Source organism: Sceloporus undulatus, chromosome 3, assembly GCF_019175285.1.
Source record: "Sceloporus undulatus isolate JIND9_A2432 ecotype Alabama chromosome 3, SceUnd_v1.1, whole genome shotgun sequence".
NCBI classification, from domain to species: Eukaryota; Metazoa; Chordata; class Lepidosauria; order Squamata; family Phrynosomatidae; genus Sceloporus; species Sceloporus undulatus.
In genome coordinates, this window is record NC_056524.1 from 41,324,682 (window position 1) to 41,342,955 (window position 18,274).

Below are 18,274 nucleotides of genomic sequence, written 5' to 3' on the forward strand. Positions count from 1 at the left end.
TAGACGTTGTATTGCAACCAAAGGAGTTGGGAAATAGTGAGATATATAGATAATGGGATCATTATCTTCTTTCCCACTTCATAGGTGATGCGGGGGTGGGGGGCATTAATCTGCAATATAAATTGTAGGCTCATTCAGAAAAGGGTCATTTTGAGTAATTTGTGCCATATCATTCTCTAATATTTAATGTTGCTTCTTCATGGTTCTTGTTGCTTCCCCTTCCTAACACTTCCACATTTTCCTCATGACTTTTGTATCAAATTCAACAGTGTTATTCATAAAGTAAGCCCATTTTATTTCATTTGTGGATTGGGATGTTACCTGTGGGTTTGCCTAATCTCCCTGCCCCTCCTGATATTCCTTCTGTTTCCATTTGTACTTCTGATTTTAAATGTTCATGTTCTCCTCATTAAAAAATGTCCTGATTTAACCTGTTTTTTTCCTTTTTGTTTAATTGTGTTATAACTTGTTTTTTGTGGGGAGTTTTTTGGATTTTAATATTTTTTAAAAAATTATGTAAGCCTTGTAAGTCCCAGTCTGGGGAAAAGGTGGGATAGAAATAACAACAACAATTGTTTGGTGATCTAGTGCATATATAAAAGATTTTTCTTAAATATATCAAAGAAGAGCCATATGGGGAGGGGACCAAGAAGGATTAACTGAAGTGAGAGTACTCTTGCCAAATAATTATTACAGTCTCTCTCTCTCTCTCTCTCTCTCTCTATATATATATATATATATATCAGCATTTCAACTTTCCATCTTAGCACTGTAACTACAGAAAGATTTAATTTAAATAGAACGCTTTGAGAAGAGAGAACATAATATCCAACACTAGATGTGCTAATGAAAATAAAAGAGTATCTTAGGAAGGGTTAGGGCATTAGACATATCCAACTAACATCCCAGCCTATGTCAGCTATAGACACCACCACAAATTAAATAAAATTCCTTTATGAATCACTCTGAACTGGACGCAGGAGGTTAACAAGCACACACACACACAAAAAGCCTGCAGTTACCAGAATGTCACTTGGATCTCAGGAAAAAATAAGTACAACACAAAAACCACCACTAAACCATCACATTTGGCCTGTGGTGAGTGAGTCTTTCTTCACCTTGGATAAGTTACTTCTTTCATTTTGGCATCCTAACCAGTCTCAGGTTGAATGTTGCTACAGTGCAGTGTACCTAAAATGAACAATCTTGTGTGTTGACTTCTTTTCTCCTGTTTACAGTGGACTATTCCCCTGCTTTTTCTGTCTGGTGGCACTCATGAAGGCCACATTCCATCCACTAGGAGCCAAAGTACAGTTATTTTTTCAGAAAAATGTTTGAACATAAAGTCTGAGGTGGTATGGAAAATTTAAATAGGCATTCATCTATCAAACAGGTTTTTTGTGAATAGATTTAATACTATATATACTAATATTAGATTTAGATTTAATGCTATATATATTTAATACTATGTATAGGATTAACAAGATCCGAGAAATCAAAGAGACATTTAAACCAAAGGTTGGGATGCTTTCCAATCAGAAGGGGAACATAATACATTCCCACAATGAAATTTTTTAAAACAATGAACCTATTGAAGAAGATTAAGGAGGAAAGTGCCAAGGTAGGCTTAATGCTATACATTATGAAAACAAAAATAATGACCACAAAAGATCTACAAGAATTCATCCTAGATAACAAGAAAAGTGAAATAGTCCAAGAGTTCGCATACCTTGGATCAAATATTAACCAGAACAGAGACTGCATTCAAGAAATAAGAAAGAGATTAGGATTGAGAAGGACAGCTATGAAAGAACTAGAAAAGATTCTAAAGTGCAAAGATAAAACTCTGAAAACTAAAGTGAGGATAGTTCAAGCCACTGTATTCCCCATCACCATGTATGGATGTGGCAGCTGGTCTGTGAAGAAAGCTGATAGAAAGAAAATCAATTAATTTGAGATGTGGTGCTGGAGGAGAATGATGAGGGTACTGTAGAAGGCCAAGAAGACAAACAAATGGGTTCCAGAACAGATCACGCCTGACCCTTCCCTGGAAGCTAGGATGACTAAATTGAGACTATCATACTTGGCCACTTCATGAGAAGGCATGTGTCATTAGAAAAGACAAAGATGTTGGGAAAGGTAGAGGGATGTCAGAAGAGAGGAAGGCCACATGCCAGATGGTTAGACTCAGTCAGGGATCCCATGGGCTTGAGCTTGCAAAGCTTGAGCAGAGCAGCTGAGGACAGGGAATCTTGGAGGTGTCTCATCTACAAGATCACTATGAGTCTCAACATAGGCTCAAAGGCAGTTAACAACAACAACAACAACATAGGATCTTTAAAGTAAGAGGAAAAGCTGTCTAGAAGCAGAACAATGACAAAACTGAATAAATGTCATTGTAATGGTTTCAGAAGAAATATCTGAAACATAAATGTAATTTTGGAACTCTTACAATTACCTAGGAAAATTACGTTTATTAATTTACTTGATATAATTGATTTTGGGTGCCTTCAATCCATTTCCAATTTATGACCACCCCAAGAAAATCACAGGTTTTTATTTTGTTTTTGAGTGATTTGCTCAGAGGAGATATAACTTTGCTTCCTCTACGGATCAGAGAGTGTGACTTGCTCAAAGGTTACCCAGAGGGTTTCCATGGCCAAGCAAGGATTTGAATCCTGAGTTTCCAGTGTTCTCATCTAATGCACAAACCACAATACAATACTACTGTATATAATATTATCCAATAAATGGTACATGTATAAAAACAGTTTATAGTGCAATGGTATGAATTTCTACACAGAAGTCAACTCAGTTCCCAGGTAAATGTGATTAGGATTACTGCTTTATTTTCAGTAGCTAAAGTGGGAATATGTATTAGCAGAGCTGCAGATGATGGAAAGTTATTGCTGCTAAAAGCAGATGTGTTATAGTTTTTTCCCTACTCTTTTAGTTTTGTCTTAGATTCTACAGGCCATTTATATTGCATGAAGCCAGTTCTGAAAGAAGCACTGTCAGGGATTTGGAAAATCACAAAATTGTTTTGTGGCAACTTCTTTTTGTTGAAAATCTAAACTTTAGATGTTGTTCCTGGCAAGTCAAAAATGTCTTCAATATGCAGGTCATATACTAATCGTATCCATGTAGGTCTGTCAGGGGGAGGAAGATGGAATCACTCCATTGCTTTGGGATAGACACATTGCCATTCCTCTCATTTGGGTGGGTCCAATATTTCCATGCTGGATTGTAAAAATATTTCCAGGCACTAGAAATAGCTGCTACCTTATGATAGTACCTTCTAGAAGCCAAGTGACTTAACAGAAACAGTGATTTTATTGACTACAGACCAATATTTTTTTTAAGTCTGTAGTAAAAACTTGCCTATGCTTAGTCATTTATTTGCTTTAGAGAGTCACATTACTTCCCTTTGACTCAATTCTTCCTTGTAGTCATTGGGAAATTAAAGAGGAGAAAAAAGCCATTTAAATTCCTGTAGCATAACAGTATTGTCTATCGTAAATCTCTGCCAGCTAGGAAGTAGTGCATTAGTTCAAATAAGCATGTATTTGTCAATTCCAAGGATGTTTCAGATTTTTGAGGGCAGTTCAAAGAGAATGAAGTTGATGGTGAAGCATTGTTTGTTGTGGGAGGCATGATGATTACTACCAATTGGATTTCTTGGCTCTGAAACCAACCATTCCTTATTAGCTGCACTTGGGACAGGGAGCTCACCGATCAAATCACTTGCTTTGCCTATTTGGTGGAGAACAACACATGACTTCAGGTGTTTGCTCTGAAGTACTAGTCAAGTTAACAGTATGGAAGTCAGTGAACCTATCATTTATAGCAATTCCCATGATCAGTAACCCTGTTTTTATTGCTCTCTAGATTATTCATGTCAGTCATTTTGATTTGGTCTGATGGTTATAAAAAGAACAAAAAGCAATGTTTGCAAAGTCCTTAAAGCTGAAAAGTGTTGGTTTTCCCCATGCTTAAAATATATTGTCAGGATGGCTTGCGATAAAAAATTAAAAGCACCATCTAATAGGCCAAAAACAACATAATAGGATCCAAATAAAACAGATAAACTCAAGTTACCAAGCTCAGAAAATCTCTGGATGGTAAAAACTTTGTGTGAAACAAACCCAAAATTACACTCAGGGCCATTTTAGTTATATTTATTTGATTAATATTTGGTTACATAGTTTTACTTTCATTCCTGCTCTAATACTTTGTATACCAGCAACACAGATTTAGCTTCTCTTCTGTCAAATGATTTAGCAAACAGTTCTTCAATCTCTTCTTTCATTTATTCTTTACTTTAAGCTTGTTTCTACAAGCCCTTACTTCTGACAAAATTCCTATTTGCATGAACAGGATTTACAGTTGCAGTATCCTTGCAGTACTTTGATATCTGGGCTTCTTGTGTCTGCTGTAATAACTTATTGATTTATTATGGAATCCCACATTTTAAATTCTCTTAATCTAAAGCTATCGCTACCTAGATATGCTTTTGAAATTGTCTCCAATATTTATTACATTTGTAAATTGGTCAGCATTGTGAACACCGTGTGCCTCTGTCTGTGGGACTGCAAGTCCTATCATCCCTTGCCATTGCCTAGGCTGATTAGATCTGATGCAATGTTGAGGCCCAACACCATCTGCAGAGCCACAAGTTGCATAATCCTGATTTATGGGAGTGCTGTGGAGGGCTAAAATGGGATAATATTTCATGATCATAAGATAATGCTAAATTACCTGACCCTAATGCCTATGATCCTGCAGCTTTCCCTTTTACCTGTTAATGACAATATGGCTGTTCTATGTCTGATTTTTTGAATATGTATTATCATAAATGGAATTTAATATTTACAGTTATGCAGTAGCATCCCCACACCAGGAGATACCTGTTGCAGGAGGTGGAGCTTCCCGGGGTGGGGCTACCAAGGGCAAGGCTTCCGAGAGTGGCCCATGTTCCCTCCCCCCATGCCGCCCTGTTCTTTTCCTGATGTAAAAGACAAGATGGCACGTGGGGGGAGCATGGAGCATGCTGGGGGAGTGTGCTCAGTGTGTGAGTGTGGGGAAGATGACCCCACTGGGTGTCATCCCTCTTCTGGGATGTCACTTGGTGTGGTGGGCCGTACCACCTCACATAGCCCACCCCCTGTGACTCCACTGCAGCTATGTGCATACATGTAGAAATCAACTTTCAAAATGTGTTGGGAATATCCCTTTAAGTATGTTACATCCACTAATAAATTGTCTAACCTAGGTACTCATAAGTATAAGGAATGTGCTGATCATCTGTACAGTGTGCCCACGCCAACCTCAGGCTTGCCATCCGCAGTTTGAGCTTCTGTGGATGGCAAGCCCCAGCTTTTTCAATAGGCGCATCCCTACTGAAAAGAATTGGACTTAAGGTCCTGCAGTTTTTGCTATGCATGGGGGGGGGGTCAGAATGGATCACCCGTAGATAGCAAGGGTGCACTGTATTCTTGCCATTTTAACTTTTTAATGATTCGGATGTTCCTGATCATTAAAAAATTAAAATGGCAAGAATAGTTGACCAGCATATTCCTTATCCTTATGGGTACCTTGGTCTAACAATTTATCAGTGGTTGTAACATACTTATATTCATAAGACAAATACATTTTGAAAGTTGAGTTCCACATGATAAGGATATTCATGATATACTGATCCAGCATGGCATAGTGATTTGGGCATTGGACGGCAACTCTGGAGACCAGCGTTCAGTTCCCCACTTGGCCATTGGGCAAGTCATATGCTCTCAGCTTCAAGGGAAAGCAACAGCAAATCTCCTCTGAACAAATCTTGCCAAGAAAGCCCCATCATAGGTTTGCCTTACGGTCACCATAAACTGGAAATTACTTGAAGGCACAGTATTCATGATTAATTCTTCTGTTGTTCTTTTGGTTGGCACTTTCCTTACCAAGGTGGTAATACAAAATTCCTGCATCCATGCTAGAGGAGAGAGATATTCTAGGAAACTTCTCCAATATGCAATTCTACTCCTGTATATACAGTATTATTCCAGTCATAATCTTGTCATTTATAATAATAGTGAGTGAATGGGCAACAAAGGTCGTAATTTACTTATATTAATTTGATTTCAGAATTTAAGTTGTGATCTATACTGTCACAATCTCTCTGTTGTGTCATGGCCAGCCAAGAGCAGGTCTCGGAGAATGAGGAGGAGGATGGGGTTCCTCCAGTGGAAGAGGTAATTGAGGCTACACCAGGTGCTAATCCTGCTCCAGTGCAAGAGTTAATTGAGGCTGCACCGGGTGTTAATCCTGCTCTGCCAGAGCCTAGCCCTGATCTCCCAGCCCCAGAGGAGGAGGCTCAGCCAGGTCCTAGTGCTGGTGGGATCCTCTGGTGGTACAGCAGCCTAGTGGTGACTCTGGGGAGGAACCAGGCTTGGAGGTTCCCTCCTTCAGGCAGCACAGGGCTGAAAGTGCTGGCAGACGCAGATCCCAGAGAATTGCTGTGAAGCAATTAGCTAACCAGCCTCACCTGGTACGGGGAGGGTGTCCCCTATTTAGGAAGCAGAGAGACGCCAACTCAATGCCAGAGTTTATTGCATGATCCTTTGGTGTGATTGCTGCCGGCACTGGCTTCGTGTATCCTGACTCCTTGTTACCTTGACTTTGGAATGGATTGGACTCTTGTTACTGGCTGCCCTGACCCTGGACTGGACTGACTACGGTGATCTCTGTGTTTCTGACATCGGCTTTCGACTTGTTCTCTCTCTCACTCCTGGCAAGGTTTGTGGACTGTTTCAGCTGCTTGCTTTGCTAATTACCATCCTTATCAGCGGTGTTTGTGTGTGCTGGCTGCAGTCCAGGACAGATTGCCACCTCTGATATAGTAGTTGCCATTAGGATCTGGAGCAGCAATCCTGCATCATTACCACTTTTATGTTTTTGTACAAAGATAGTTTGGGAAGAAGTAAATTCTAGAATAGTAGCCAGATTACTCTGTTGTACCCACACTGAGCATCTCATAGCACTTTAAAGACTGATTGTGTTATGGCTTAATTTCCATTGGCAACAGCTTATTTTATCAGACTTGAAATGTGCTTCTCAGGTGGATTTTTAAAATGTGTGGATGATCTTCTCACTTACCAGATTAGGCTCAAGCAATTTCATATGTTTATTGTTCTACCTTCTACTGAACCAATAGAAGCTGAGGGCAAGGTTAGGCGATTCAGCAGCTGTAGAAATTATAGCCAATAATTGTAGCTAACCAGAGTTTTAAAACCTTTTTTTTTAATTTAAGTTCCCAGAATCTCCTGGATAGCATATATGACTAAATCAGTTACTGAACAAAATTCAGTATACCACTCGTTGTCAAACACATGGCTAGTCGAAGCATACCCAAATAATATGGACTAGAAGCCAGTTTGTTGATATTTTATGGTATTGAAAACAAAATCAGTCATCATAATTAAAGCCTACTGAATCTGGCGAAGATCCAGCAGAGTTCCTTTGCTTTTGGAGTTTAGACTCCAGAAGGGTCAACCACTTGTCCTTTCAATACTACCTGCCCGACTCATAAATCCTAAAAATCTCATTTGAGGGTCTCAGAAACCATCTGGAGCAGGTTTTTAGTGCTATGGAGGGCTGCCTTGAGAGGGGCACAACCCCACAATTCTGCTAGTATCAGATACTCACCGTATACCACTGGATCTGGTCCACTCTGCCAGAATTTCAAATGACTGTTCAGTAACAAGATTCCCTGTTCAGGCCATCACAATGGTATGAGAGTTTTTGGTACGTTGTTCATACCAACAAAGTTTGAATTTTAGAGACCTAATATCCCACATTATAATCTGTGGACTGGAGAGCAGGAAATAATTAGACAAGGATACATCTTTAAAACCTAATATAATTTGCATAAGAAGCAGAATTATTTAATGAGGAAGAAACTAAATTGTTCACATATTTTCTGTTCACCAAAAAAGACTATGTTAATAGCTTTCAAATGTCTTTGGAAAATCTAAAATTAATTTTCAGGGAAAACTTAATTTTAAGGGGAAGAGATTCTCAGTAGTTTTTCTAGTTGACAGAATTTTCTTTCTAAAGTTTTGATTCAGTAAGAAAATCCATATATTCTATCCAGTGAATGTAACTATACAGGCTGTTTTTCTACTCTTAAGGCAAGTGTTCTACAGTATTTTTTCATTTAATGTTGTATTTCCTGTTACTTCTTCAAGGTTCAGTTGAATTCTGTATTTGAAGGGGTTTTCAGGTGACTCTGATCCAGACTAACAGTGGAATTGTACAAATCTTCAAATGTGACATGGTTTCAGTCCAACAAACTCTAGGTCAGTTAAAACTGGGACAAGATTCATTTCCAAGTTTTATAGAACTCAGTCTTTTGTCAACTGCTTTAAATTATACATTTGTACTAAGTCTAGATTTTACACATGTTCAGCTTTCTTCAAGGATTGTTTTCCCCCACTCTTAACATACTTTTTATGAGCTTAAATTGCATCTTTTAATTTCTGAATCCCAGTCTTTTTCTCCAGCTCTCCCTTATCTATTGAGCCTTCATCTCCTCTGTGAGTGAGAATATACTGGATGAAGAGAGGTTATTTTAGTTTTTACTGTACCCATGTGTCCTGACCATGGAATTCATTTATTTTTGTATTTTCCCGAAATACGTATATTAAACGCCTGACAGCCAACCATCCATTTAAGTTCTCCTTAATTAAGCCCCTGAATTAAATTAGATCATGAGTTATATCTGTAACTTCCAGTCACAATCCTTGAATTGTGATTTGTACAAGCCAGTATCTCATCCAGTCAATTGGCTTAACAGGACCATGGAAATGTGGACTAAGAAGTAGATGTGGTAGTTGGGCTTCCAGTTTCCCTTTCTTATATGAACCTCTTCTCTCCTTTAGATGTTTTAATGTGTTTCTATTCATCCAGAAGGCAAAATGTCCATTCTCAGCCAGTTGAAATATAGGCAGCTGTGTGTCAGCTGCTGATGACTCAAGTCCCAGTATGATCCCATTGGCAATGACTGGATGCTGGATAGGAGGAAAGGTTTCTTCTCCTTCCTGTCTCTTAGGGTGGGAAAGGGAACAGCTTGTGTGGCCACCCAAGAAGTGATTGTTACCGTTGGTAAGGCTAAAGTAGGTTTTATTATGTTTTAATTGTCTAATTATTTGCTAAGCAATGGAAGGATTTGAGAGCTCCTGTTGTGTAATAGCAAAGTTTGAGAATTCTCATCCTACCATGACAATTGTTCTCTTTCTGTTGAATCATCTCTCATTGTTCAACAGCAATAAATCAAACCTTTTCTTTATTATTCAGTACATATTTAGGTCAGAGTATCATAAAGGGCAATAATTGGTAATCCAGGGAAACACTGTTGGTGGGGTGATGCTTGCTTGCTTGCACTATTTTGCTGTGCCTGACCCTACAGCTTCAATGCTTCAGCTGATTGGTTCAGTATGTCATAATCTGGAAATGCTGATGTTTTTTCAGGTAGAATTCCTGTAGATCTTATGATAAATTAGTTCATCACGTGCTTTCATGCTTTACACTGACAAAAAATGATAACTTTTACTCTAATGTTATAAGCAATTTGTCATTATATGTCTTCAAGTCACTTCTGACTTACAATGACCCTATTATTTTTAGCCCGCCTCTCCCTACAGATTGAGCCGGGTTACAATAAAAAGATAAAAAACATAATACAAAATAATCATAAATTAAACAATACCCAACCATCCCCAAACATAATAATAAAACCATCAAATATAACATTCAAGGTTACAGTAATTTCAAAACATTTAAAAATAGGCAGATTGTGAAAACAGCTGTGAACAGACTGTATTTTCTTTTTAATGGGAGGTCAGTCTGGGAATGCCCACCGGAAGAGATCCACTGCCTTCTTAAAGGTGTCAAGGGTGGTAATCTGACAGATCTCTTCCGGTAGGTCAGTCCATATTATTGTAGCAGCTGCTGAAAAAAGTCCTCTGGGAAATTGCAGCCAGCCTGGTCTTTTTCAGCTGCAGTAAATTCTTCCCAGAGGACCTGAGTGTGCAGGGTGGATTACAGGGAAAAAGATACTGCCACAAGTAAGATGGACCCAAGCCATGTAGTCTACAGACTAACACGGTTATACCATTGAATTCTATCAATTGTCATGAACTGTTCTTGGTGTTAGGGTAATATTTAGATCTGACACCAATTGAAGCTTGGAAAATCACAGGTGTTTGAAATAAAAAGGGAAGGGAAATGGATACCGCAGAAGGAAATGGGGAATGTGTTAAAAGGGGATTAAAGGGAGACAGGAGAAGAGTCTGTAAAGTGAAGAGGATGGGACAGTCTTGTTCTTTGTTGCTCCAGAGGACAGGACAAGAACTAGTATGTGGTAGGGCAGCAGACTGCCCTTAAACTTTCTAATTGTGTATACATTTTTACAGTGGAACTCAGAGAGGCACAGGGTATTTAAGTAGAGCCACATAACCATCTGATATTGATGCTAGAGGTGCATTCTACAGTGTGAACCTGCACTAAATAGGTTGCTGGATTAGATCACCTCCAAGGGCTTTGCTATGAATTCTTGCATATTGACGTTATACTTAAGCATGATAAAAAGATCCTGTTGTGCAGACAAATTAACAAACCCTATTAATAGTCCAATTTCAAGTTCACTTCTTTTCACAATGTCAAAATTTCCTCAGTCAGATTGCTTCAGGCATTTTATCCAAGGCTAGAGGTGAGAAAACACAGCTGATTTGAAGGCATGAAAGTGAAAATCATGAAAGTGAAAATCAAGAGTGGTAGAGAGAAGACTATGCTCTTTAGTCTTTATAAGGATGTTAAGTGAGAATTGTTTTTTATTCTTAATTCTTTCAAAATTCAATTTTTTTAAAGCCAGTTAATCCAAAGACAGTTTCTTTCCATTTTGATGGGTGTTGAAAATCAGATCTTGGTCTCTAGTATTCATGTGAATACACATAGTTGTTGTTGTTGTTGTTGTTGTTGTTGTTGTTGTTGTGTGCCTCCAGGTAGTTTCTGACTTATGGTGAACCTATTATGGTGTTTTCTTGGCAAGATTTGTTCAGATGAGGTTTCCCATTGTCTTCCCTTGAGGCTGAATGCATGTGACGTGTCCAACAATAGCATCAGATTTTTCTTGTAAAATTTGCCACAGTAGGATCTGATGACATGTTTTGCTCCTGCTTATGTCAGGAATGAATTGCAAGAAGGAGAAATGCAAGGTACTAAACTTAGGCAGAAAAAATTGAAATGCACAGATGTAGGATGGGTGACATCTGGTTTTTGCAACTGTACATGTGAAAGCAATTTAAGAGTCTTAGTAGATCACAAGCTAAACATGAGTCAACAGTGTCAAGCAGCAGCTTTAAAAGCCAATATGATTCTGGGCTGCATCAGTAGGAGTATAATGTCTAGATGGAGCTATGTAATAGTGCCACTTCACTCTGCTTTGATCAGACTTCACCTGGAATACTGTCCAGTTCTGGATACCACAGTTGAAGAGAAATATTGACAAGCTGGAGCATGCCCAGGGGAAAGCGACTAAAATGAGGAAGAGTCTGGAAACTATGAGGAGCATCTTAGAGAGCTGTGAATGTTTCCATATTTGAAGAAATGTCATATTGAGGATGGAATAAACTTGTTTTCTGCTGCTCCAGAGACTAGGACACAGAACAATGGATTAAAATTACAGGTAGAGGGAATCCATTTAAATATTAGTAAGAACTTCCTGATAGTAAGAGCTGTTCAACAGCAGGAATATGCTTCCTTGGAATGTGGTGGGTTCTCCTTTGGAGATTTTTAAACAGGCTGGATAGTCATCTTTTGGGAGTGCTTTGATTGTGTATTCCTGAATGGCAGGGAGATGGACAGTATGGCCCTTGTGGTCTCTTCCAGCTCTGTGATTCCAACAAAAATCTTTTGGTTGGGGGCGTTCTGGTAAATGAATGATCCTACAAAACTGAAGGGTTGTTGATGTGCCTGTTTAGTTTCTTTTTCTACAATTCTGAGATTTAAATCCAATTGCTAGGCCCATTGAATTAGTGGGATCTTCTGAAGTTTTGACTTATTATTTAACAATTGATTCAATACATCTACTCTGGGTGAGTAGTTAGATTTTAGCCAGTATTCTATCTGATCTTGAAAGTTAAGAAGGATCAGCTCTTATCAGTACCTGGATGGGAGACTGCCAAAAATACCAGGTGCTGTAGGCTATGTTTTAGAGGAAGGAACTGGCAAAACCTCTTCTGAGTATTCCTTTCCTAAGAAATTCATGGTGGCACCATAAATTGACCAGAGACCTAAAAGCACATACACATATGATGCTTTTACAGTAGTGTATCATGGCCCATGCTAATCTTCTCTGTATCATTCCAATTTTAGTATATGTGCTGCCGAAGTGAGCACTCTTTTACAGTAGTGTAAAGAAGAGCCCTGTCTCAATGCTGATGTAACAGTACTATCAACACAGAGTCTGTAGATGTACCTTCATCAACATAATCATCCGTAAGTGAGGCTAAACAATATTTATGCAATACAGGTGAATGTTGAAGGGAAAGGCAGGAGGAACCTAAAGGCTGACTAATTAAAGCTCATGAGAAGCTACTTCATCTGCTGGTTGTCCATGAAAATGGAGTTGGCCATGCTGGCCATAGTCCTAAGAATATTTATTCTGAAGATGTTCCATTGAACTTGTTAAGTACAAATTCTAAACACCTTTATTTGTAACAAGTGATGAATGGTACTGCATCATACATGACGTTTCTATATGGAGATGTAAGCTGTTGCTTGCCATAACTTTTCAATGGACATACAAATGAAAGATGTATATATACTGTGATGAACTGACTCAAAAACCAGCCAATCAGAACCCAGAGATCCTAAGCCAATCAGGTGCTGGTTGAGGAGTTTGAAGATTCCGCTTGGCAGTTGGTTTTAGTCAGTTAAGGTTTGGAATCCTGAGGGAGGAAGCTGAAGTTCAGTTGGGGAACAGTAGAGTCCAAGAGAGGACTGGGTTCCAGAAGTTCCTGAGGGAACAGCATTTTGTTAGAGTGGGGTGTTGATCATAGACCAAGAAAGGGTCTGATAGGTCCAGACAGTATTAGTTTGGGCGTCTAGAGAAGAGAGACTCAGTGTAGCCACTCTGGAAGAGGGGTTTCGGTTACGTAATTTCCTGAGGGATATTATAGCTGTGTGGCTGAGTTACTAATTGGGATTTAAGAACAAACCTGTATATATGTAACCAAGAAAGACACAGTAACAACTTCATGTCCAAGGCGCTCAATAGACGGGCCCTATGGGGCACCATCGTCACGTGCGAGGGGCGGTGCTTTACATAAGGGCACCGCCTTTTTGACATGATGGACGCCTAGCATCTGTACATCTCGGTACCTTTATGATGCCACAAGTGCGCCATTGGCGCCTTGCAACATCACAAAGGCGACACAAGAAGAACCTGCTTTTGGCGGGTTCTTTTTGCTGCACGAGGGAGCCGCGCGGTTTGTCCGCTGCGGCTCCCTTGCACAGGAAACTAGGGCAGCAGCAGACCGCCCTTTTGGGCAGTCTGTATCCTGCCCAAGTTACCCTTTTCCATTCTGTTTTAAAATAAACTTTTATTCTTGTTTGAATATCCACTTGGCCTGTGTTTTGAAATCAAACCATCCTACTGATCTTTAGAAACACAGGGGTGTTGGGCCATCATAGGAGAGTATCTTGGGGCCCTTGACATAAATTAGGTATGAGCAGAGTCTAAAGAGCCAGTGTCAAGATGAAGGGTGGGCAGCGACCTTCACATATACACCATCATGAAGATTAAATCTTCGAACAGATCATCTATGATGTTTGCCCCCATATACTAATGTAGTTCAAAAGCATTATGGTTATTGGTCACTGTCATCATTATAAAACTTTTGTGACTGTTCACAATACTTTGCAAACACACCCACAGAAAGAGAGAGAGAGAGTTTTGAGCTGGATGCACATCTTGGCTCTTCAAAGATAAATTGCTTAAATAATGTATATTTTATAGAGGAGTGGGGGATGCCTTAAGCCTGTTTATTAGTTAATAACCTCCTCCTACCTCCCAGCACTAATCTTGTAAAGATCCTGATTTAATAAATCCAAGGAATTATTAAATAAACTAAGTATTTTATATTACTTGTCCTCTTTGAATCCAAATTGCAATACAACAGAATTACATTTTATAAATAACACCTTTCGTATGAGCACCACAGGGCATGGTACAAAAGAATCTAAATAGAATGTGAATGCTGTAATCAAATGTAGACCCCAGGAAGGCAGATTGAAAAGGCATGTTGCTCCTTAGAGGAATAGACAGGGTAAGTATAGAGGAGAGGGTCACAGCAGAAAAGTTGGTTTCAAATACAAGTGCACAATAGAATGAAAACTGTGTGCTTGCCTTTTCCAAAACATGCCTGATGCCTGATAAACGACCCACTTTTATACATTCAAGGGTCTAGGGTAAGGATTCTGGGGACATGGTAACCTTTAGTGTTACCCTTTCTTAACCTTTTCTTCCAGTCTGAAATCTTTACATTTATATCCTGTCCTTTTTCCACCATGGAGGCCAGTCTGCCATGCCTGTGGTTACTATCCAGACACAGATCAGTCCTTCGTAGTTTCATTAAAATGGATGTCTTACATGCCTGTGTGCCAAGACTTGCAGAAAATGGTGTCCACTCATCAGTAGGCTAGGCACAACTGCTAGAACATAATCCCCCTTTCCCCTGCAGCCCCCATAGGGATCCCCTATAAGGAACCCATAAGGAAGGTTGTGGAAGAAAAAGATACCAGTAATGCAAGGAATTGCACAAGAGTCTATAGCAATGAGAATGAAAATCAATTTCACCAAATTCAACTCAGTGTAATAATGAAACTAATCAAATGTCTTTATAATAATTGATATCCCTTTCAAGCTTTCTTTCTCTGTTTATTTTAAGACTTATTCCTTTGTGCAGCAAGTAAAAGCTGTCCTCTCTCCATAGCTGTTTTTCCCCAAGTAATTTGTATTAGGAGATAGGGAAAGAACTTACTTCTGTCACAGACAGAATAGGAAACTGGTGAGGAAACACAACCTCCTATTGGTCTACAAACCGACCAAGAAAATCCAGCAAATGCTATGCTCAGCGAAGGACAGGAGAGACCCTCTCACACCCTCAGGAGTTTACCGCATACCATGCAGCTGTGGACACGTCTACATAGGGACCTTCAAACACAAATCAAGGAACATGAGGGGCACTGCAGTCTGGGACAGCCAGAAAAATCAGCAGTAGCAGAATATGTTATAAACCATCCTGCGCATAAAATGCTATTTGAAAACATCGAAATTCTGGACCATGCCAACAACTATTAGGTCAGAATGCACAGGTAAGCTATTGAAATCCATAAACACCTGGACAATTTCAACAGGAAAGAAGAAACCTTTAAAGTAATCAAAGTTTGGCTACCAGTCCTGAAAAACACCAAAATCAGGGCCCAGAAAATGCAAAAGCCACCCAGGGTGAGGGGGATTCCCAGCAGACAATGGATCATTAAGTAAATGGACAGCCTGTAGGCCTTGCCTTTCAACAATAGAACAATACACAGATTAACATGCTAATCACCTCCTCTCAACCAACTGTATATATAGAGCCTGTACAGACTGGCCAAAATAAAGCTGCTTTGGGTCACTTTGGAGGTATGCTGTTTAAATCTTGCATGTGTCCTAAGAGGCCAGAAGCTGCACCAAAGCCGTGCTCCAGTCCTAAGGACTCTCTCCCACTCTCTTCTATTCCAGCATTTTCTGAGGATGTCAGCCACAACTGCTGGCGAAACGTCAGGAATAAACTGTTCTTGAACACGGCCACAAAGCCCGAAAAACTCACAAAAAACAAAAGAACTTAAATTCTTCACAATGTTTATTGTTACAGACTGTTAAAAAGAGTACACAGGACAAGACATTAATTTATCCTGTTCTTTGACTCACATATAAATAGAGAATCTGAAATCTTCAACTATGAATGTCTTACTTTTTACTGGTTAGAATGACAGTTTACTGGTTAGTATGACCAATTCAACAATGTTTCCTCCTGATCCTGGAGAAAAGTAACTAGCAGGGTGCCACAGGGTTCTCTCCTGGATACAGTGCTATTCAACATCTTTATCAGTGACTTGAATGATGGGACAGAGGGCATAGTTATCAGATTAGAAAATGATACTAAATTAGGAGGGGTAGCTAATGCCACAGAATACAGGATCAAAATTCAAAATGACCTTAACAGATTATAAAGTGGAGCCAAAACTAACAAAATGAATTTCAGGAGGAAGAAATGTAAGACACTACACTGGGGCAGTAAAAATGATATGCGCCAATATAGGATGGGTGACACCTGTCTTGACAGAAGTACATGCATAAAGGATCCAGGCATCATAGTGGACCACAGGCTGGATGGCCATCTGTCAGCAATGTTTTGATAGTATATTCTTGCATGGCAAGGAGTTGGATAAGATGGCCCATACGGTGTCGTCCAACCTTATGATTCTATGGGTTTCATGGCTCTTTGGGGTCTAGATTCTGGATTTTCCAGGCCCTAATTTAGCAGTCTTAACACCTGCACCATTAAGAAATATCTCTGTCAAAGACCTCAGAGACACTGTCAAACAAATTAGACACCACTGAAGTAGATGTAACTAGCTTGAGAATTAGTATAAAGCACCTTCCTGTCTTCTGTATTCATGAAAAAAAATTGTCCTCAGGGGCCAGCTATAGTCCCATACAGACAAGCCAAAATAAAGCTGTTTTGGGTCAGTTTGGAGGTATGCTGTTTAAATGATGCATGCATCCTAAGAGTCCAGAAGCTGCACCAAAGCCACACTCCAGTCTTAAGGACTGGAGCACAGCTTTGGTGCAGCTTCTGGCCTCTTAAGATGTGTGTGTCATTTAAACAGTATACCTCCAAAATGACCTGAAGCAGCTTTATTTTGGCCTGCCTGTATGGGCCCAAAGTAACCATTTCACTGTACCTTTTTGAATGTATTTGTTCTTCCTCTCTCCCCCCACCCTTTCTCTCTCTCTCTCTCACACACACACACACACATAAAGCACCTTTATCAAAATGTTAACGTTTGGCTCACAACATATTAAAGAAGAATAAAAATTATCTGTATAAGAATTAAAATACCTCTTTTTTTAAAAAAAGCCTGTAAACAAAAAGATAATAAATTAAAGAATCAGAAACAAAAAAGAAAAAGGAAAGAATGATCAACATCAGATTGTTTTAAAACAGCAGGAGAAAGTATCTTTAGAATTTTTCTAAAAAATAATTGAATGAACCAACATATTGTCAGATAATGAACACTATATAGGTGAAATCCCTGCCATGGCAAGGAAAGGTGATTTTTGTTTGATTTGCATTCTAATCTGAATTGATCTAGCACACATTTCCCAAGCCAATATGTCAACTGGAAAACAAGTAATTTTTCATTTTTGTATATCTCTGAATTTTACCTTTGTCTGATCAAAATATGTACAGTGGGGAAAAGGTATGCTAAAAATCATATATTAAGGTTGGGATGGGTGATTTGCAGTGATTGATGGCCACTACCTCAAGCAACCACATACCTCACTGTGCCCTCACCATATCATCATCTGTTTCTTTACTATTTGCTACAAGAAGTTCACACACATGCATCCTAAGATAGCAGGAGCAATTGTACCATGTTTTTCAGCCCCTCCTGAAATGTTTTAGCAAAGGAGAGGGTTTTTTTCCAATCAGAAGGCAAACTGGAAGTCAACTTCTGGTTTATGTACTTTTTTTTTTTTTAATGGCAAAAAGCGGTGGGCAGGTAATCAAACTGCTCTGCACATGACCCCTAGACTGTGTTCAGAATTTTTTGTAAAAACGTAGAAGTTTATCGCACTTACCTTAGAACGGCTCCTAAGCTTTCTTAAAGGGGCCATTCCTGGAACGGGAGGAAGCGGGGAACGCTGCATATTGCACAGTGAGAATGCCGCCGCCGAGCATTCCCCTTCCGTTCTGGGAGCCTTCTGTTCTAGAGGGCCGATTTTTTGAGAATGCTTGAGAAAGTGTTCCCGAAAATTGGCCCTTGGGAACGCTCCCAGAACAGAAGGGGAACGCTCAGCAGCAGTGGCATTCTCGCTGTGCGATATACAATGTTCCCTTCCGCCTCCCGTTCCAGGAGCGGCCCCTTTAAGAAAGCTCAGGAGCCGTTCTAA

At 39.5% G+C, this 18,274-nt stretch overlaps 1 protein-coding gene and 1 pseudogene across 7 annotated transcripts in view; one reads left to right on the forward strand and one right to left on the reverse strand.

Moving 5' to 3' along the window:
- The window catches only part of ZBTB20 (zinc finger and BTB domain containing 20), a 642,360-nt gene that overhangs the window by 384,492 nt on the left and 239,594 nt on the right, over window positions 1-18,274 (forward strand). The window lies entirely within an intron of this gene.
- On the reverse strand, window positions 12,352-12,447 carry LOC121927444 (annotated as a pseudogene).